Here is a 6,726-nt window from a genome sequence, read left to right on the forward strand (position 1 = left end):
ATTCTCTGCAGAAAACTTTCCCCCTTTGGAAAAGTGGCTTCTGATTTGTTATTAGGCAAGTCAAAAGTAGTAGGATCAAACAGAGCAAGTATCGCAGATGCTCATGGCCCCTATTTCTGCCTACATTGCTTCCTCCATCTCACCCTGTACCAATGACCTGAGAGGGAGACCCCTATGACCAGCCTACTAAGGAAGAACAAAATCTGTAGTTTGGTTTACATGTGGTAAATATGTACAATATGCTGGCATGACCTAACGAGGATATCTGCCGGATTATAGCTCCACTCAGTGATAGCCCTAAGGGACAGTGGCGAGGGAAATCCTTACATTGGGCAGCACTCAAAGCACGGCATATGGTTGTTCATTTCTTCCTAGAAGAAGCGATGGCCAGAGACATGGATCTACCCTGATCCATATGCAGTGTTTAATGTTTAGAATAATAGTCAGAGACTTGGAAGGAACACAATCAGAAAATTGGTTACAAGATAATCTAGGGAAGAGATCTGTAGATAGACCTCTGATGAAAGATTTTTGCAATTTATGTTAAAAGTCAACAAAGAGTGACATCAGCAAAGGAGGATTCTAATAATCGCTTGAAAAGTTGCTATTGAGTGGATGTCAGTGAAATTCTATCCCTAGCTACTGCTGTCTTCGCCAAATAAACATAGAAAATGGCTGTGGAGACAAGGGTGGAGGTTTTATATGGACTCAGCAACACAAGGCTGATCTGGCCACAGCAAGTGCTGAATGTCCAACCTGCCAACAGGCAAAATCTGAGACACTAATATGGCACCATTCCCCTGGTAGTCTTGCCAGCCACCTGCTGGTAGGATGATTACATTGAATTACTTCCATCATTCTGCTTTATTTTCACTGGAATAGATCCTCCTCTGGATTTGGAATTGCCTTCCCTATCTGTAGGTTCTGCCAAGACCATCACCCTTGGACTTATGGAATGCCTTATTTAACACCATAGAATTCCACACTGCATTACCCCTGACTAATGAACTCATTTTACAACAAATGAAGCGTGGCAATGGGCTTGTGTTCATAGAATTCACTGAACTTAGCATGCTACCCATCACCCTGCAGCAGCTGGCCTGATAGAACGGTGTGGAAACTCAGCTGTGGTGCCAGCTGGACAGTAACACCTTTGGGAGCTGAAGTAATGTCTTACAGGATTAGCTATATTATCTGAATCTGAGACCAAAATATGGTAGTGTTTTCTGCATGGCTAAGATTCAGGGGGGCAGAAATGGGAGTGTCTATCTGTGAACATTTTTCTTCTTATTCCTGCAACTTTTGGCTCTGCTGGTTTGGAGGTCTTAGTTTCCAAGGGAGGGATACTTCCCTAAGAGGCCATAAAAAGGGATTTACTAAGCTGATTGTTGAGACCAACTGGCCACTGTGGGCTCCTCATGCCATCTAAGCCATTGGCAAGAAGAGGGGTTATTGTACTATTGGGAGTGATTGATCCTATGAAGGGGAAATTGGGTTACTCCTTACAATGGAGAACAAGGAGTATATTTGGAATGGGGGGCATTCTTTGAGGTACACCATAGTACTTTCATATCCTATGATGAAAGTTAATGAAAAATTATAACTAACCAACAGAGGCAGGGCTAGTAAAGGTATAGACTATTTTGAAATGAAAGCTCTGATGATCTTACTAGGAAGAAAACTACCACCAACTGAAACATTTGCTGAGAGCAAAGGGACTATGGACTGGCTGGTGAAGAAGGTCATAAATATCAGCTATAATTATATGACCAGCTGGTGAAATAAGCAGTGTTGTAGTTATGAGTATTTCCTCCTTATTTTGACCTGAACTTATTTTTTACCTACACTAAATGATCATATTCCTTTCTTCTTTCCCCTTCCTATTTCCCTACTGTATAAATAAGATAATGGTTAAGCTGATGGCTTATTAGGTTATAGGATATCAAAAAATGAGTGTAGAGAAGAAATCACTCTAAGATGGCATTTTGTATATTCTTTGGGGAGAGGAATAGTGTATTTTCAGTTAAGCAAGAGAGAGTTGCATGATGTTAGGCAGAAGTATGGTTTTTCTTTTGTTTTATGTGGGGAAACGTATGCACTGATGACAAATAGACTAGGAGAGAACTGTTTTGGATTGTACTGTGTCAACTTGGGTAAGCTGAGAGCATTTCCTAGAATCCTGTTCTCTGTAAGATTACAAATAAAAGTTGACCAAAGGAGAACTTGCCTCAGATTTGTGTGAAACAGCAGCGTTTATTCTCTAGAGGGCTTTGTGGTCAGATACAGTGACAGAGAGGTGCCTCTTCACAGCTCTTGGCCCTCATGAGTAAGAGCAGTTCCAGGGGGCACTTTGGTGGCTCAGTTGGTTGAGCAGCCAACGCTCAATTTTTACTCAGATCACGATCTCCCTAGGATCAAGCCCTGTGTTGGGCTCTGCACTCAACGATTGGGAGTGCAGGGACTCTGCTTCAACAGGGACTCTGCTTCAACGATTTTCTCTTTCTCTCTAAAATAAATAAAAAATTCTAAAAAAAAAAAAAAAGCATTTCCTGGCATATCACCAAATGCATGGCTGTACTTTGACAAAAGCCTTTCATAGACCTCCCTGCCATAGTCCCACTTTGGTGGCTAGATGTGCTGGTCTTCTCAGAATCCCCTGAAATTATGGACATTTTTAGTCAGAGCAGTGCTTCAGAAGGACTCATTAGAGACTCCTTCTTTGATCCTCCTATTTTTCCCTTCTGCACTGACAATTCCCTAGCTCTTTCTACAACTATGTAAGTTTTGTCTCTTATCCTGAAGCACTCATAGTGACTCTGCTTCTGTGACTGAACCACACATGACCTCCAAGCTCTTGATTTTCTTCAAATCTTCATAATGTTAAGACAACTAAGTGAATTTTAAGGAATTAGGAAGTTTTTCTGTGCAAGCTTTCTTTCTTGAGAAATTCAATAAATACTATATGTCAGAAAGATTTAGAAAATAAAAGTTTGAGTTTTGAAGTAGAGGGTAAGACTAGAAATATGTTTATTAGGACTTCAAAATTTCAGAAATACATCTTGAACCTACTGCAGCAGAAAATGGAATTTAATGGCTCAAATAACTGAGAAATGCAGGTTGTATATATGAGCTTTGGGCATGAATAAATTTAGGTGCTCACACAATGTTATCAAAAGTCTCCCTCTCTCTCTGCACCTTTCAAATCTTCTTTCTTGGTGGTTTCATCCTCAAAAGCTTTCTAAGTCATGGGATAACTGGGTGGTTCAGGCAGTTAAGTGTCTAAGTTTTTATTTCAGCTCAGGTCATGATCTCAGGGTTGTGAGATCGAGCTCTGCATCAGGCTCTGTGCTGGGCGTGGAGCCTGCTTGATATTCGCTCTGTCTCTGTCTCTCTTTCTCTTTGCCCCTTCCCCACCCCCAAAAGCTTTCTAAGTGGTAGCAAAGATGAGCATTGGTTGTTCCAGGCTGATATTTTACCAACTTGCCAATGCCAATGGAATAGGAGTGCTTTCTTCCCAATACATTTTAGCAAAAAATCTTTTTTTAAAAAAGATTTTATTTATCTGAGAGGCAGGGGAGGGGCAGAGGGTGGAGAAGCAGACTCCCCACTGAGCAGGGAGCCTGACATGGGGCTCTATCTCAGGACTCCAAATGTTTAACTGATTGAGCCACCCAGTCACCCCTAGCAAAAATCTTCAAGCTGATTTGGTTGACCTGCCTTGGGTCATGTGCCATCTCTTAAGTTATTGATTCTTTTAAATTTTTTTAAAGATTTTATTTATTTATTTATGAAAGACACACAGAGAGAGTCAGAGATGTAGGCAGAGGGAGAAGCAGGGTCCCTGTGGGTAGCCTGATGCGACACTTGATCCCAGGAGCTCAGGATCATGACCTGAGCCAAAGGCAGATGCTCAACCACTGAGCCACCCAGGTGCCCCAGTAATTATTGATTCTGATTGTTAACGATAGTGTCAGAATACACTCCTAGACCTGGGGTAGCCCATCCCAATATCATGTTTTGAACATAAAGAGGTCTGTAAGAGGGGTTCTGTTGCCAAGGATGCCTGAGAGGTAAAATCAATACAGCTCTATTATAGAGCATTTAGTTTTCCAGCAAAACACATACACTTTCTTCTAATTGATTCACCTCAACATTTATTTTTATACCTACGTTACTCCTATGTAACACAAAACAACTATTTTATGCACAACAAATACTACATTCATCTCCTGTCTAAAGAGTTAAAATTGGTGTTGTACAGTTATTCTATTACCTCTAGATCAGGATCTTTATTTTATGCCTGTCAGTCTCAGATATGAGTTCGTATTGTCTGGCAGTCTATGACTAACGATATATTTGTTTAACCACCTACAGCAAATATAATAGACAATGGTGGAGTAAGTAAAGCCTAAATTCAATACAATTCTCATTTGGAAATGGGAAGAGGGAAAAAGTAAATAAACAGTTGTTCTACTCATTAGGGGTTCTTACTGACCTGGAAGGACAGTGAATCCCTTGGTCAGGAATCTGCATCATGGTGGATTTTACTTGGGAGTTATCTTCTTGTGGGTACATTTGATATCTATCTTTGGTGGCTGTTGTATGTTAGCAACACACTTCCTATTGAGGTTTTAATGGTGGAGGGAATACTTAGGGGTTAAGTACTTATGAGCATTAGCTTGCCAGGTTTGGAGTTTTTTTGGAAGGAAAACATCATTAAAACCTTGCTAGGCATCTAGTTAATTTGCATTTGGTTAGTGCTATAGACTAGTGACTAGTAAGTGGAAACTGAGATCCTGTTGAATCATAGTTTCAAGAGAAATCTGAGACTGTAGATTCTGTTTCTTAGCAGTAGGCCTCAATGCTCTACCCACCTTCCAACTCTTAAATTAAAGGTTTATAATGGTAAAGAACAATTGTTTGGGATTAGAAGTCATCACTAATCCTCTCTGTATCTCTAGGTTAGGTATGACAGGGGAATTGCTTTCCATGGTCTTTTAATTAAGATAATTGGATTGGAGTTTCTGTCATTTCCACCTGAAAACCTCATACCTAACACCTTCTTCAGGCAGGGGGTAGCAGTTGAGGTTCTTCGGAAGGGCCTAGAGAATCAAATTGTAGCTTTTACTAGATCCTCCTCTTATCCACAATGTTGTTGTCAGACTCCTTGGCTTTCCATGCATTAACTTTTTCTTGGAGTGAAGAATTTGGCTTTTTCAATTTTTAAAGCACAGGGCTTATTTGAATTTCAGCTCTCTTGGATTGTTAGATGTAGCCATAGAGTAAGACTGTGTTTTCTTCCTCTTCTTCTTCCCCCTCTTTCCCCTCTTCCTCTTCTTCTTCCTCTTCCTCCTCCTCCTCCTCCTCCTCCTCCTCCTCCTCTTCTTCTTCTTCTTCTTCTTCTTCTTCTTTCTTCTTCTTCTTTCTTCTTCTTCTTCTGTCAATATTAAAGTATTGAGAATTGACTATAATATTCCAGGATCCTGACATATTTTTACCAAGTTCCTTTAAGTTCTAACCTCAGTAGATGCATAACCTGAGTCCAAAGGTATGACAGGTAATGGTTTAACCATCTGCTTTGCTACTGCATAAGCAGATGGACCACATTCTAGCTAGTATGAGGGGAACATTCATTATCCTGCAGCCTATCTCGGCTTGGCCAACTCAACATTTTTAAGATTTGTAAGTAACAACAAGTGATCTCCATATTGGCCAGGATACTTTTATATGAAAATGACAGCAACCTCAATCTAATTATCTTAATTAAAACAAGAAAAAAAAAAAAAAAGCATGTATTGGTTCACAAACCTGAAAAGGCCAAGGTAAACCTTAGCTTGAGGGGTGGCCAGATCTGAATATCTGAGTACCTTAACACTGTCATAAGAAATCTGTCTCTCTCTCTCTCTATTTCTAGCTCTGTTTTCCTCCACTCTTAGGCAGACTCTCTTCTGAGCTGACAAAAATGAGCATGGGTGACTCCAAGCTTTCCATTTTCTAGTAGTTTAGCAGTCAGTGGAAGAAGCCATCAGAAGTCCTTGGCTGGCCTAACATGGGTCACATGCCCAGTTCTTCACCAATCACTGTGGCTCTCACTTGTTAGGCTTAAGTCTACTACCCACCCTTGAAGATCTACTACCCACCCTTGAAGATGAGAAGATGAGGAGGTTCTTGAAAATAAAAGAAGAAATCTAGTTACTATAAAAGTGTGCTGGGCAAGCAAACATAACAGATATGTACCACTGTCATAAAGAGCACTGGGCCAGGAGTCAAAAGAAATCTAGTCTAATCACAGTTCCATCACTTTCTAGCCATTTGGACATTTCTGGAACTTAATTTCCTCATCTGTAAAATAAGGACATTAATACTTAAACTCAATTATTTCATAAAATTTTTGCAACGGCAAGATGAGATTGTATATAGAACCTCAGAAGTTATAGATAGAAAGCACATATGAAAATATTTTTTGGATGATCCTTGTAGCAATACTTACATTGCTTTAAAAACATTTACCATAAAAATAACTACATAAGCCCAATCCCCAGAACAATTGTGTTATCATTCTTAAATATTACATCTCATCTTTCTTCTTTTTCTTGCTTTCTTTCTCCCTCAAAAATATTTTCTCATATGGCTATATAATCTTCATATTCTCAGCATTAATGGAAAAATTTCATCATCAGACACATAATTTTCCTAATGATTCATTTGTTGTTGGACATTTAAATT

This window comes from Canis lupus, chromosome 1 (assembly GCF_048164855.1).
Source record: "Canis lupus baileyi chromosome 1, mCanLup2.hap1, whole genome shotgun sequence".
Lineage (NCBI taxonomy): Eukaryota > Metazoa > Chordata > Mammalia > Carnivora > Canidae > Canis > Canis lupus.